The following is a 16,475-nucleotide window of genomic DNA, read 5'->3' as shown; positions in this document are numbered from 1 at the left end:
GGGGAGGTTATATGGCAGGAAGGTATTTGCATCAAAGTGAAACCAAAGTTGGAATGACAGATTCCTTTCAATGTGTAATCCTGGACTTCCTCTTTTTTTTTGATTTCGCCCTTTCACCTCCCACCCTCCCCCCATTTTTCATTTTAAGTTATTAATATCAACTTCAGTCACACTTCTGTTTCGTCAGGTCTCCAGAATCGCTTATCAAAACTGCAATTTCACAAGATGTCCTGCAGTTTTCTTCTAAAAAATATTCTTCTTTTTTTTTTCCTTTTCTGAGAATCTGGGAAAAAAAAATGTGTGGGCCTTCAGAGGGTGTTAATAAACTGGAACAGAATGCTAAAAAGGAGCCTCTCTGCTTAGGAAACAGATCACCCAACCCCCACCCACCCTTAATGCCCTCTGGGCTGCTGTGAGTTTGGATTAAGTTTGGGTGCCATGTTCCCCTCCCTGCCGAGCCTTGCGAGGGCGCACACAGACACCTACATGCTGAAGTTTGTGCGTGATCTTGGCCTGTCGCACCTGAACAAGGCCGTCAACAAAGCCATCTTGTCTCGACAGAAGAGGAAGAAAGAGCCCAGAGAAAAGTAGAGGGTTTTTTTCACACGATTAGGCAATAAAAGGATGTGATGTTTGGTTTGTATACAGCAAAGTATCGTGTCTATATGAGTGTGGCGAACTTTATCACGCTACGATAAAGGATTATTAAAAGGTGTTAATAATCCAAAGCTAACAATGTTTTATCTACAATTTCTGTTTTACTGCCAACTATTTAAGGCATGAGTGTGTGCGTGTGCGGTCGGTGCTGGCTGTACGTGTGCAAAGCAGTGGATCAATAACAGTAGTCCAACACGGTGACATCTGGGCTGGACAAAGACCGCAGTTCCTTCCCCTTCTCTCTCTCTCCTCTCCTTCCCTCAATCCCCGATCACAGCCACGTCTTTCTCCAGGGCTATTTCTCCCAGCTAATCTTATTTCTCCCCTGTAATCCCGCAGCAATCACAGCAACAACGCCAAGCGAGGGTTCACAGAAACAGGCCCAAATCTATTAACCGTGATCACGTCATACTCTAAACCTGACGAGCGCCCCGCTAATGAATCCGGTCCTTTCAGCTTTCGGTTTCATTGGCTCATCAATAAAACGGAAAATCAACACGAGGGACAAAGATGGAAACTGCAGCAAACACGGCTGACCCGAAGTGAAACTCTGTTCAATTGATTGAATTTCGAACCGCAAAAAAAATTTTTTTTTAAATAATAATCATTTTTTAACTCATTTGCTGGGTTAAAGTTGCGGAGACAAAAAGTCGAATATTTTTAGGAGTGGGAAGTGATATTTTAGTTTCCAAGCAATGACTCTCTGTTTTTGTTGTAATGGAATTTTTTTTCCACAGACAAATTACTTATTAGTCTGTATTGTGAAAGTATGGAGAAAAAAACCAAAAGCTTATTTCAGCCAGCTGACTCACAGTGCACAGCACCATGTAGGAGCAGGGCCAGGGTGGCTCTATGTTTTCCTCCATACAGCTCTCGACACTGACGTTTGTGGTGGTGTCTGACGTAAACCGTAGGAATTTGTGAAAGCTTTCTATACTGTGATGTTGTTAGCTGGTTCATATCTGTGCAACATTTTTAAAGGTATTAGGTTTGGCTCAATCTTCTAAAAGATTTAAAACAACCTGCTGCATAACTTATTCTTCTGTCAACCTTCTTGAAGTAAATATGTTGTGATAAACAATAGGGGCGTGTATTTATCATATCGCTTGTCATTTATCGTGATAAATTCCTTATCATGACAGGAGTTTTGATTTATTGCCATCATGTCATTTAAAGAAAAAAACTAAACTGTCAGAATAATTATTGTCACTATTTTCCCCTGCCATTTCACCAGTAGGAGCATTCATAAGTACCAATAAATTTGAAGATATGATTAAATGCAGTCACTGTGACAAAGTCACAGTTTGTATAGTGACACAAATCTCACTTCTACAAGTGATTGTGATTGCTGTGCCATTCAGTCAAAGCAATAAAGTTTCCTAAAAAAAAAAAGTAATAAATAGTTCTTTTTGTCACTTGTATCATTATCGCAATAGTACCACAAAATATCACGAGAAAACTATCGCCCATCCCTAATACCCAGAATTGAACTTAAAAAGATTATTTTAAAATAATAACCTATGGTTACAGATCGAACACAACCAATATTTGACCCATGACCGGGTAAGAAAGTAACTCCAGTTAGTTTGTCTTGAACCAGCCAAATTATAAAATGATGGAGCTCTAAAGTAAAGCAGACATTTTAACTACCGTCCGTTACAGGTTAACATCTTATTTAGTAGTACAACAAATAGAAATATGTGCACAATTTGCATGCATAGTTATTTTATGGTAATGACTTTAGTTTACTAAAATTTATCAAGTTCATATAGTCTACGCCTACTCAAGATACAGGGAATTTGTAGGCAGTCTCAAAATGACTCATGTGAAACTTTGTTGTCAGTAATTCATTGGTGTAACTGAAGCTTCATGTGTTTCAAATGATTTCAAATCATTAAGGTTGGTAGTTTTACAGTTTTGAAGGGCAAATTTTCACTTACTACCAATAAAGATTGTGGATTGTTTTCAGACACACTGTTCTCTCCAATCACTGTGACTAAAGTCAGGGCCTGTCCTCTGCGTTATCAGTAACCCTGAAACAAAACAGGAAATTTGAATAGGATCAACAGTAGGCATATAAATAATATGCACATTGTGTCACTGTTATTTCTGTGGGTAATTTCTTGAATTTCAGAAGGGGTTTTCCACCACAACAGCAATGAACTTAAGTAAAAAAAAAAAAAAAAAAAATCTGCCTTTGTCATAACATTGGCGATAAGAATATTTCCTGATATCAATTTTGTTCAAAAAAAGAACAGCAACAGTTCTACGTGAGAGCACAAAAAAGGCTAAAATGGCCTTTTACCTAAATCCCTGCGACTGCAGATGCCCCGCGCCCACCAACTCTACCCCCATTGACCCCTGTCCTTTCTTAATCCTCTGATTGCCACATCATATTCTTGGCTCTAACTTAGACAACTATCAGACTTCACGTCCCAGGGCCCGGACAGTCTCGGCTTGGCTCGTATCAATCCACGTGGTTGCAGTGGGTGCAGGTGTGACCCAAATACAGGGATTAAATACCCCAGCAGTTTCCAAAACTTTTTAGCAACAAAATGCATGGTAGTCTAAAAAAAAATCTACAGCAGTGCTGTCCCCCTCGAATCCAAATTCCCTCTCATTATCCAAGGTTGGTAAGCAATACGCTTCCCACGGAGGGCTCATTTATAATTTAATCCAGGAGCGTGGTGTTTCAAGGCTAACCCAGAGAGATTGCCCTTTCAGAGTGAAAACCCCCACCATGCAGCAGGGGGAATCAATGCCATCAACCAATGCCAGAACAGGCATGAGACTCTGGATAGAAATAACAGAAATGTCTGGACCATCAGCGAAGATAGTCGCTTTTTTTTGTGTGTTTATTTTCATGGTTTGTTTCATCGGAACAAAAAGGAAACAGCTGCTAAAATAGGTTCTCGCACTTGCCATTTCCTGCTTCTGTTCCTAATCCAACCTCAATATGCCACACAAAGTTATTTAAGCCTTTGAACGCAGATACACTTTTCGCGTTCAGGCAGAAAGGACTGATACAACCTCAAGCATAACAAGGCAGCGACAAGAGGGAGAATGCTAGAGCAACATCGCCTGTACCTCGTAGGGAATAACGTGACTCGACGTCTACCCTTTTTCTCACATCCATCAAGTCACACCTTCTTGCGATCAAATGTTTACAATGAAACTAGCTAGCTCTGGAATCTCTTAGGAAATTCCTCTTGCTCATTTTGTGCTTTCCAAGTTTTGTTTGTTTTATACCCAACATGATTTGGGTACAGCAAGGATTCCCTTCGTACTGACCACGACTCAATCCGTGGGGACGTTTCCCACCTGCTGTGACAGATGATGATTTATAAATAATTTGCTTTATATTGTCATAGTTTAGTTTGAGTTTACTCTCAAGTATCCTAATGAGAGTCTGATGCATTTCGTATACCAACAGAAAGTTGTTAATAGAGTTATTTTGGTTTGATCAGGGGTCAAAATCTCTTATGGCCCAGAGAAGAAGCAGAACCACAATTTTCAGGAAAAGGACAAATGAAAACATTGCGCCACAAAATGTATTTTTATCATTTAATGAGCATGTAATTTGCAGAATTCAATTAAACAGTTAAATAACAAAAGAAATTGACTATTACGCAATGATTATGTACTGTACATAAGTAGGAAATGATTTGTTAAAGGGCACAATCGAAAGTATTGGAAACTGGCCACGGAGGGACTTGATTTAGAGCCAGTCGTTCATATTCCAAAGAAAATGAACAGGTCTCCAAGGATTTCCACTAAAGCCACTAATATTGATCAAGAGTAAAAACAAAAATAAAAACAGGGAAAGAAACATCAAACTATACCCTTACTCAGTTGTGTTCAGATCCACCCCATGCTAGGTTTGTGGCTTTTTTCATCTTTCCAAAGAGACTGAAGCATAATAATGGCTCTGTTCATGGTCACAACACCCAGAATAGAGAAAGCTTTGGCTTTGGATTCATGTGGTACAATAAAGGGTTTATTTTTAGAGTTTTATTTTTAATGGTTCCAGTTTTGCATGGAGGATAGGGGATAGCTTGTTGTGAAGTAGGGGCTATATGGCCAGAGTAGGGGCTACAGAGTTAGCTAAGGATGACTTAAGAGTTAGCCTCTAGGTAAGTCCATTAGCATGTTAGACTTTGTAATATCAGTTGCAACAAACCCACATGTTTCTGACTAGAGTTGGGCATTTATCGTGTTGTTTATCATTTTTCGTGATACATTTCTTATCATAAGAATTTTGACTTATCGTCATGATAAATTCTGATTAAATCATCCAAAACTGTCTGTAGTTTTAGGATTGTTACTGCTTGTTCAATGAGAGAATAAATACTCTAATAAATAATAATACATTTGAAAATAGGATTAAAAGCAGATTGCATCTGCAGTTTAGTGATACATAGCACACTTCTTTATGTGACGGGTGTCCTACAGAAGCATATTTCATGTGGGTGTGTTACTGTGCCATGCAGTGACAGTCATACAGATATCTAAAAGAGAACCAATAAATATTTCTTATTGTCATTTTTATTGTTATCACAATTGTACCACAAAATATCACTATGAAACTTCAAGTTTATATCTCCCACCCCTATTCCTGACAGTAGAAAACACTCTCGCCACCAATCAGGCATTACAGCTGGTTACCATGGAGATTGAGCGCAAACTGATGGATGAACATTATTGCTGACCAAGGAGTTGCACTGACTTTTAGGCAATAAAAATGTGCTACTTTAAGCTCTCCCCCCCCACCACCAAAAAAAAAAACAACAGACACACAGCACAGAAGAAATATAAATGTTAGCGTAGGACATATTAGGCGATCACAAGTAATAACAAGCTTTTTACATTACACACTGTAATTTGAGCCTTGTGTTGATGATAACTCGAATAAGGGCTTATGAGTAACACAAAATGCTGCTGAAATAACAGCTCACGCATAATAAAGGCGCAAGTCAAAGGAGAAGAAAAAACCACCACACCACTAAATCCCAGTATGAGTAGGTAAAGGTAAATGACTAAGTCCATGGTGAAAAGGCACAGGGCAGTAATGAGTAATGAAAACAGCCGTGTTAGTGCTGCCTTTCAGTCGAGGGCCTGGTGCTGTGGAATGTGAGGCACCATTCATTCACATGGGTTAAAAATGCATTTCTGCCACCACAAAGCCCTGCCTTGTCCTCATTGTTTCTCGCCACACCAAGAAAACACTTCCACATTCTGGAAGGACGAGAGAAAAGAAGAAAAAAAAAAATTAATTTGCTAATTTTACACCCACATATATGGGAACACACAAAAAAAAAGAAGAAGGAGGAAAAAAAGAGGCAAACAAGTGAAGCAAATCTTTGGAGGAGATAAAGAGTCGTGTCAGAGTAGAAAGTTTGATCACGATAAGCACATGGATGAAGAAACAAGCACACAAGCACCACACAGAAGACAAACACTCCTATTGACAAAAGCCCAAATGTATGCAGCAGTTCTCCAGTGTATGAAAAGACAGACAATGGCAGAAGGCGACCAGATAGGCAGAAAAGAAAGTACAATGCACTCGAAGCATGTACGTTTTTCTCTTTTTTTCCATTTACATCTTATTGATCTTATGCTGTGCAAAAGCAGGAACATGAATCACATCTGGATTAGGAAACCTGAAAAACAAGACACTATTACGCATAGGTCAGGTTCCTCTTTTGCTGCCCTTTACAATTCCCAGCGAGTGGCTCAAAGAGTTTCCATTTACCCAAAAAAACACAAAAAGAAACCCATTTATCACTTGTGGTGTTACTGGAGAGTAATAGTAGGTGGTGGCTATAACATAAACAGGTATCACAACTTTGAAGCAAATCAACAGGTTTAGCAAAGGACTTCCGCAGTCCACGAGGATTACATTATTATAATCAGATATCGACATTTTTACATAGAAGCGCGTTCTATCTCATGTCCTATTTGCATAAAGGCAGCCTCAAAATCATCAACATAAAAGGGAAACATGTCTGAGTGTAACAAATTGTCCACATGCACCTTTTTCAGAAAAAAAAAAGCTTCACTCAAAACCAACTTTTTTTCAATATTACCCAAAACATTTGCAACTAAACAACTTCATCTTTACATCCAATCAGCCCTTCTTTCCAGCTGGACGATTATTTTTGAACAAGCTTGTTATGTTTCCCTTATAAGATGCTGTACAAAACCACAGAGTGAGCACTTTGTCAGGCTGAAGAAGAAACATTTAACATAATGTCTGCAAACTGACAAGGGGGGAGACAATGTAATCCTGTCTGCAAAACAACGTGCCGCCTCTTCTCTCTCCCTCCCTCCCTCACTCCGCTATCTGTTTCTTTCTCTTTCTAACTACGACTTAGTGTGACATCACAGCAAAGGGGGGGAAGAAAAGAAATATGCTGGGTTGGGTGCATCCATGACGGTATTGTTTAGAAAGTAAATCTCAAAAGGAGGAAGAAAAAAAAAAGAGAAACACACCATCAAGTAGCGAAAAGTTGCAGCTGATGATCTCACACACGCCATCAGTTTGAGACGGATAATAACTGGAATACGAACGGCAAACACACGGCCCTATTATCACACTGCTCCACAGCTGTGTATGCTGGCGTGTGAGTGTGTGTAAAGTCAGCTACTATAGGCTACTGTTGGAAGTTAAAAGTCCACTAGCGACTGATAAGGCGTTTCCTTGTTTTTATTTTCGTGAAAGGGCAAAAAAAGAAGTTGCGGGCACACACACATACAAATTGTGTGCGTTCTTTCTCCGCTGGCTGTCTCTTGTGGTAAATACACTGCAGGCAGTTCCTAATGGGGGAACACTACAAAGTCAATGCCCACAATGTTCCAACAAGTACATTTTGTTTGCTCTACTTGGTTTCTCGTGACTTTTGTCGTAAATTCACCCTCTTTGTTTCTTCATGGCCCGTTTATTGGTATGACAAGTTTTTTACAAAGTTTTTTTTTAAACCTACTAAGATTATTTAACCATGCCTTTCCGTTTAGCGAGATGCCAGAAAAAGTGGCGGAGCGACCAGATTTCTCTGGATGTATGGACCCTATAGCAACGCAGTCCTTCGCCTCCCCTCCCCTTCTCTCTGCAATGATTAATTAATCATTTATTTTAGAGCTTTTTACACAGCTTCCCCAAGCCGGCCTAAGACTGACACGGACTGATTCGTGGACATGCCGAGGTTTAACAAGAAGGAAAAAGAATAAAAACCACAACAAAAAGCAGAACGTGTCAGAATGACTCGAGTTTAAAGTATGGATTAAGACTACACTGCCCCTCCCCCACCTGTTGCTAGGCACTGCCGGTCAGCTGGCTGAGACTTCGACATGTTTTTTGTTTGTTTGTTTGTTTTAAATGGCACCACCTATCACTCTTAAAGCGACAGTGTCAATTTAGCACTGGAATTCCCAGCACTTTTCCAATTAGTTAATCAAAAAGATTTTATTTTCTTAATTAAAGAGTTATTTTGTGTTTTATTGACTATTTTTGCCCCCAACTCCTCATTTAGCATCATGACACTGTGTTATTTTTATCATGGCAACCTCATATCAGCCCCTGTCCACATTCCAATGATTATCAGTTAAGGACTCCAGATGTTTACAGCTGTGTTCTTTTGCTTTATAACATTACAAACCCTTACTTTGACTAAGTAAGACTATTTATGATTACTGACTTTTTCCCACTAAAACAAGGAGAAAAGAATCTTATCAGTGGAAAAACTCCCCCGAAAAACCTTTATCTCTAGTAAAGCGCCCAACATCTTTGTTACATCTTTATTTCATTTTTCTTGTTTTTTTTTTTTTGTTGTTGTTTTTTTACTATTCGTGTTTGCTTAACTTTATGAAAATGTTAAACTTCGTGAAAAGAATCCATACTGCACGAAAGGTTGCACAACATCACCCTGAAAAAAGCCAGCAATAATAAACACACACAGCCACTTCCTTACCAGTTAAAGCAGCACTCGGCTCAAAAAACCTCGCAGGAAAAAACACAAACCGGTGCAGTTCTCCAAAACCAAAACTGTACACAGCCTCAGAAGTGAAGATCCAGTAGAGATACACGAACGCAGAGACACAGAGATAGGGAGTCCACTCTATTTGCACACTGACAGCAACAAAAAGAGGAGAGAAAACCCGAACTAAGTTTGTCAAAAAAAAAAAAAAAAAGAGGAGAAAAAAAAAATCGGGACAAGAAATTGTGATCTCTGGTGAATTCCTATCTCCCGGTGCTGGAGAAGAGCACAGGTTCTTCTCTGTCACTCTCCTCTTTCTGTTTCTCTCTCTCTGCGTGTTTCTCGTCTCCTATCGTTTCCCTCATGCCGCTTTCAGGGGTAGTCGGAAATGTCGCCGCTCAGAAACAAACCGACGAACAAAATAAAAGCCTACAATGGGTTTGTTAAACTTTAACCTGTTGGACATTATGCGAATTAATAATATTTTTAAAAGTCTTTATTTAAATTAGAATCCCTAATTGTTATTAAAAAACATAAAACAACAACTTTTCCCTTTGAAAAATAAGACCACGCTATGTATGTTTTTCTAGTTCAGGCAGACACAACAAAATGTTTATCTGTTCACTTCTCAAACAAATCTAGCAGTTGTATATTTATCTCCAACTAAGGATGGAAAGGAACTAAAACTAGAAATTGCTCTGTTTCTGATGAAGTGATGGAATGGCGAAGTTTCCGGGAGTACCTGAAGCCACCGCGAATGGAAATATGCCCAGTGTGTGTATGTGTGAAACGCTGAGAACAAGACCGAGGGCGAGGGGGGGAAAAAACGAGAGAGAAGGAGACAAAGTTTGTCCTCCTGGTGTTAGACCTTGTTACCACACCCCACGCAGTCCCCCAGCTCGGGGCAACGCGAGTTCCTCGCTATCTGTCCTCTTCCTCTATCTCTCTTTGTTGTTTCACTCATGTCTCCTGCGCTTCCTCCTCGAGAGGAGGATCAGCTGGCGCGTGCGGGGGGTGCGTGCGCGTCTGCGTAATTATAAAGTGTAAAGAGAAGAAGAGGTTTGACGCTGGACATTTGTCTCCCATGCAGCTCGCGCTCCATCCCCCGTTCCCTGCGTGCTTAAAACAATCCACGCCACACCGCGTGAAATGGAATTTTGGGTAAATAGGTACGGGGACAACATCTGTGACCGGGACTTGTGCATATAAAAAGAAACATGCACGCACCTGTAGGCGTGTGTGTGTGTGTGTGTGTGTGTGTGTGTGTGTGTGTTGAAACGCTTAGCAAACATTCGCGCGCGCACAGATCGCCACACCACAACCTGCGCGTGGGCGCTATCATCATCATCATTTATCAACAAGGGGGAAAAGTTAGAACATCAAGCTCACGTGCACGCGCACACGATCATCCCTCACTTCCACATGTTTCTGCAACCCCCCCCCCCATACCCCAAGCCTCCTCCCTCCACCACCTTCAACACCACCACCATCACATCTCGACGTGCACGCGCACGACTCCGCACGCACTCACCCGCGTGCAAGCGCAGAGATTGAAAGAAGAAGAAATGCGACACCAAAGAGCTTCCAGCGGTTTCAGATCCTCATATTGGCAAGTCAAAGAAAAGCGACTGCTGGCACCTGTGCCCCGTTCAGTGGCAGTTGTGCCACGTCCATTATGTAGGACACGACTTCCTAATATGGTTATACCCCCCCACCCCTTCCCTTCCCCCTCCCTAACGTCCACCTCTCTCCCCCTGTATGCCTGCTGCTGAGTGAATAAAATAATCGCTTTAAAAAAAAAAAGAAGACCAGTTCTCCCCTCCTCTTGGGTGATTCCTATCTCTTTTTTTTGTACACCATTTATAGCTCTGTAGGTATATCTGCCATCTGTGTGTTTGAGGGGATTACACAGTGTTTTCCAAGAAGAAAAGAAAAAAAGAAAGGGGGAAAAAAAATCACTAAGATGAGCTGGTGGAAAGTTTGCTTTACCACAAGGTTGTCAAAGAAACTTCAATTCCAACTTGATCCTCACTTTAAAAAAGCCTGATTTCATCTATTAAGCATTAAAATTGAAGTTAAAAACAAACTCAATAAAGTATGCATAAAACTTGAAAAAAAAAATATACACATAGAGACCCTACTTCTGATATGATCATCTTTTTACGTCACGCTTAATATAACCTATATTAGATTTTGAATTATTTTTATTTTTAAATCTAGCTGAAACCTATTTCTATATCAAGATCAAACTGTCGCCTTCCACACACACACACACACACACACACACACACACACAAACACACGTACGCACGCAGTCTATTGAGGAGGGGTGGGGGGCAGGGGGGGCACTTCACTAAACTCCGTGCGTGGATCAAAGACGAGGCAAAAGTAAGGTCGGTCTTACCTGCGTTATCCACGAGAGAATTCCAGGGTGACTTCAAGAAGCAGAGACAATCCTAAAGGTGAAAGCGTGCTCTTTGCAGTGTATGCTGAAGTGCATGATTGAGTAGGTCGAGTCCATTCCGTCCCCGTGGGGGGTGAGAGGGCGAATAAGAGAAGGGAACCTTCTCCGCATGACATTTTCACGCCGGCCGCCGTGCTACGCTCGCGCGGTAAACAAACAAGCAGAAGCGCCGCGCGTCAGAAGACGTCACGCGCCACTGCAGATTCGGCCGGTTTTGGAGCTCGCGGGAGAACGCTGACGATTTCCGGACGCCCCCCTCGCATGAGCTCGATGGCTGCTCCCGCATTAAATGGAACTGTCTGCTATTGTCTCATCAGCGAAAAGTTGTTGATACCGCTGGTGGAGGGAGAGGGACGGGGGGAGGGGGGGGGGGACTCTGAAAAGTGGCCCAAAACGACGCGACACTGCCGAAATACGGATACATTGATGGGGTTGTCGGATTTATGAAACGTGCTGCGCAATTACAGGTGGAAAATGCACTGGGAGTTATTTAATAGACCGTTTTGTCACTCGAGAGGCATTATTTTGACAGCGCGTGAGCACCCGAACTGGGTCAAACAATAACGAACTTTTTTCAGCACAATTCAAAGTAATTCTATCTTTTATCAAATGTCTTTACACCTAGGCAAATAAAAAAGTAACGAGGTCGGGATGCCTTAGTTACAAGCGAACTTTGGGACTGCCTAGCAGTTCAAACTCCTCCGAAGCCATGTTGACATGTGCACTTGGTCGTAAACACATACAACTAAACTGAAATCCCAAGGAAAATAAAAAAACAAAAATTTTGTTTCGGTAATTAAATTCAAAAAGTGAAACTTATGTATTAATTACACACGGAGCGATAACATTACAAGCTGTTATTTTTAAGCCTATTGTACACAGCTAATAAAGACACCAAAATCGGAAATGATTTTTTGATTAATTTAGAATAAATCGAATATCAATTTCTGGTGAAATTGAATACCAGAATTATGATTTGTAACATAGGAAGAATCACGTGGCGTTGTGTCTGAGCATAATAGCAATAAGTTGAGTGGAAGGAAAACGTGTGGCAAAAAAAAAAGATGCACAGGCAACCAGAGTTACCAGTTTTTTTATATAGGTTATAAGAGTTCATATTTTCTTGCAATAAATAAATAAATAAATGATTGACTTCTTTTTTAATTAAGTCCTTAAAATACGTTAACTTTTTGATGATATTCAAATGTTTTGAGATACACCTGCATGTGTGTATAACGTCTGTATTTATCAACATTTCCTTTCAGGTCTGCTGGGCACTACAAGAAGTTGCAGAGTTTGCAAATGCCTTAGACCATCCCTGTTCAAAACAAAAAACGTCTTTTAGGAAGGCAGTGGTTTTCCATGTTGCTTGTCCACTTTGTCTCCCACATTTTTTCCTCTCACTCAACTTTTCCATGAATAAGCCTAAATAAAGCCCTCTGTGAAGAGCCAGCTTCTTTAGTAATGAACTTTTGTGGCTTTCCCTCCTTGTAACCGTGTCAGAGAAAATTCTGCTGGACAAACGTCACAATGTTGCTTTTGATTTTCTTTTGTTTGTCTTTATGACTTAAAGCAACTAAATACGACAAAGTGGACAAGTGTGTCCTGTTGTATACCCGTTTAAAATGTCTGCTATTACACAAATGTTTGAGCAGTGCTGCTAGCTCACTAAAACATTTGAAACTCATGAGTATAGATTCATTTTATGCGGAAATACACGTGCTGTAAATGTTCACTTGTTAAGTACAAAAGAAGCAATTTTTATCCCTTCTTGCCAAAGCATTTGCCAAAACCTTGTTGTTATACAAGGAAATCACAGCTGTCTATCTTATTAAGAATCGAAAATAAGCCAGGTTCAATCCTTTTGGCCTTGGTTGACAACAACTTTTTTGTTTTTGTCCAGCAGGTTCTGAATCCTGTTCCACATACGAATATGGAATGTCAAGCAGCAAAAAAATGGCAAAAAAAAAGTCTTCAGATAATGACCGTGACTGTCACGACATAAAGATTAACGCCTGCTATAGTTTCAACTGTGAAATCATCAAGCATGCCAGCCTTGCTCACAGCAAAACGTAAGTCTCACTAATCAGGTCATTTCTGACACACCCGGAAAAAGTCACCAGACCTTTGTTTATAAAATCTTCCAATGCAGGACCTGAAAATCAAGAAAAGCTTGAAAAATGTACCTTTTGATTAGATTGTAAACATGCGAGCAAGGGTTGGTTCTAATAATACTGATCACACATATATTGAGATCGCAGCAGTGTTATCATATAGCCAACTGCTCAGATCACATCACCACCCAGTCGTTTGCATATTTTAAGGATTAAACATCCTGATGGTATTCAGATCTACGAGTTGATGAAACGAGCTCCAGCTCTCTGTGCACAAAGTTATGTGTAGTCACTGTCACTCGGCTTTGTTGTTTTGGGTGCTATGTGGAGGTCAGGGTTGTTTGCTCAGCCCGAGAGCTGTGACAAGGAGCTATGCAGCTGACTGCACATGTACCGGTGACTCAAGACACATGGACGTCTTGTCAGCGACGGGCCCTCAAATTATAGCGGCAGGGACGCTTCTGTGAGTCCACAGCGCCCAGAGCTTCAGAGGGGCTTCCTATGCTTTTTCACCCAACGCTTACCGTGACCAATGTGAGGAAACGCAACTTTGCTTCCTTTTCTAGCTGCACTAATAGTCAAATATTCAAATCAGTTTAAAAATACTTTATTAATCCTCGAGGGGAAAGTTAGTAGCGGTGATGTGGGCACCTGCCCAGGGTGGCATCTCATATAGGGCAGCAATAGCTCCCAGAACCGCATGGGTCGTATACACAATTTCGTAAATATCTGACTATTGATTCTTTTTAGAAATACCTTATATTCATTGCATTTATATTGAATTGTATTAATCTCTTGTATTTGTATTGTTTATTTTTAACTTCATGGTATGCGATATGTTCATGTCTTGCTATGGATGTTTATAGTATTATTCTAAAAATGAGTGTGTCAGATTTAAAAGATGTGTCACGGTAGGGGTGTGATGGGGTAAGGAGCATTCACCGTGGGTGATTCGCCTGGGGCACCAAACATGCTAGGATCGCCCCTGGTGAAACTAAACATTGTTGTAAGTCATATTATGCCAGTTTTTTCAAAGAGCTGTAGATGCTGTGTTTAGGAAGGATCTCCTGCAGCGTTTTAACATTTTATATTACTCTGACTGAAGACACTCTGTTCTTGTATGTTCATGGTTGTCAGTAGATTTCTTAATTTTAATGAAGATTCCTTCTTTGAACCATCATCTCCAGAGGTTCCACTGTCATCTCTAGACGAGAACCAGCTTTCTTTATCAGGTTGATAAGCCTTTTTAAGTCTCTAGCTGTGATGCTGCTTCCCCCAACACTCTGTGCAACAGACGTATATTAGACATCTTGCTGCAAACCTTGAAAACAATCATCTCCTTTGTTTAGTTCACATTCAAGATGAGATGGTTGTTCCCTCACCATGAGACAAAGCGGCCCACCAGATGCCTGTACTCAGCTTCTTGACCATCTCTGATATGTGCAACGGCCACAGAGTCACCAGACTATTTCTGGGGATGACAGGAGTCTTTTTTTGTACTGGAAGTCAAAGGTGTACAGAGTGAAAAGAAACGGTGAGAGCACAGACCCCTGTGGTGCTCCTCTGCTGCTGAATACCTGGTGAGACAAAACCCTTCAGCCTTTTACCTACTAACTAACCAGTAATAAAGTCGATGTAGACAGGCTAAGTAGTAATTCTTGTTTCTACTTTAAGTTTTCTTAAATATCATTTGCTTTTTATTGTTTTTATTTATTCGTTTATTTGAGTAGAATTTTGTATGTCCAAAGTCAACTGTTAGTCATTAAAGGTCTTATTAGACATTATGAGGTTTCCAATTCCCTTTTAATTTTGAACACAGAATTTAACTGAAAAGAAATTATGTTAATTGCGTGGCAATGCAGGTTATAGGTGCACATTTCCTGCTTTTTTGTAACCATATGGTAGACAGAATCTATAACCTAACCCTCTTCCGTGAATTAACTCGCGGAAGAAAGGATTGATATTTGAGCCAGGACTATGTTAGCTATACGTCCCAGATCATAGCTTTTACAGTAGGTTTAAACACGTAAACCTTTAATTTCTAAATGTAAAAGACCCACACAAAGAAAGGGAAAAAAAACTGTCTTCACTGGTATCACTGTAACATGAATGGAAAGAGATCCACCCCCAAACATTGGTAAGATAAAGACTCACATAGGTGATGTATATAGTAGCAGCCTAAACAGTCTTCCAGTCTGTCCCTATAATGTGTGCGTGAGTCACTGCTCAGATACTTCCTGTTAAAAGAGAGCCATCTTTCAGTCTCCCTTCCTCTCTATTCTTGCTTCGCCTGGTCTGAAGGAATGTCAAGCCGAACACACGCCAAGGTGTCCTTTCCCCCTGCACTCCCCCCCCCGTCTCCTCTGTCTCTGTCTCTTTTTCACTCTGAACCAGAGCCTCTCTGTCGTTTGCTGAGCGCCCTTCAGCCTGCACCCACTCAGCAATTTAAAACACCTCAGTAAACCCTCGCCTCAAAAAAAAAAAAAAAACTGAAAAAAAGGGGAAGGTAGGGTGGCAAGAGAGCGGCGGAGGGGTAGAGCGGGAGGAGGGGTCTCAAAATCTTTACCCATAGTGCTTGTGGCGCATGCAGATAGATAATAGGACGTGCATTTTTATTTATTATTTTTGTTCCATGCATGTTGCTTTTGCATGCACGGCGCACAAGTGCACGTACCTCAGGACAGCTCTTATAATAGCTACCCCTGGTATCAACACACACACACACACAAAATGTGCAGTTTTCCAGCCGGTGCTTATATCTGCCGTCTGTACCCATGTGTGGTAGCTTACTTTGGCTTACAGTGCCTTGCAGAGCAATCCATACTTCTTGGAATTTCTCACATTTGGACATTTTAAAACCCCCAAACATCATTGTGTTTTATTTCGAGAACCCCCCACCTCCCCAAAAAACAAACAAGGTTTGCTTTTGTTTTCAGCCCTTTAAGACAGTATTTTGTGGAACTGTTTGCCAGTGTTTTCGGAGATGTGTGTATGTGCTATGTCTAAATAAAGACCTGTTTGCAAATTAGCTTAAGCTTTGTCAGGTTCAATGGAAAGTTTAGTTTAATTTAGTTTAGTTTATTTTGGTGTAGTTTAGTTTAGCTTAGCTTGGTTTAGTTTACTTTAGTTCAGAGGCCCATTAGTCTTGCAAAAAAGAGACGCCACAAAAGACTTAATTCACCTGGACTTTTGACTGGGCAGTTCTAACACATGAACACAGTCAATATTCAGTCCATTTGAATAAGCAGTCACATGTCAGATTAAAAG

At 40.6% G+C, this 16,475-nt stretch overlaps 1 protein-coding gene across 6 annotated transcripts in view; it reads right to left on the bottom strand.

Moving 5' to 3' along the window:
• Positions 1–11,366, bottom strand: part of znf516 (zinc finger protein 516) — a 56,663-nt gene extending 45,297 nt beyond the window's left edge. For 4 of the 6 annotated variants that reach the window (XM_028017925.1, XM_028017923.1, XM_028017927.1 and 1 more), the window contains exon 1: positions 8,625–8,966. The gene's annotated coding sequence lies outside the window, so the exon portion shown is untranslated. Of the gene's footprint in view, positions 1–8,624; positions 8,967–11,034 lie in introns of those variants that run through there. The other 2 variants (XM_028017924.1, XM_028017926.1) reach the window with 1 other exon arrangement.
• Between the last annotated feature and the right edge of the window lie 5,109 nt (positions 11,367–16,475).

The sequence above is a fragment of the Xiphophorus couchianus genome, chromosome 5, assembly GCF_001444195.1.
Source record: "Xiphophorus couchianus chromosome 5, X_couchianus-1.0, whole genome shotgun sequence".
NCBI classification, from domain to species: domain Eukaryota; kingdom Metazoa; phylum Chordata; class Actinopteri; order Cyprinodontiformes; family Poeciliidae; genus Xiphophorus; species Xiphophorus couchianus.
The sequence above is the reverse complement of the archived record's forward strand: the minus strand, read 5'-3'. Positions and strand labels throughout refer to the sequence as shown.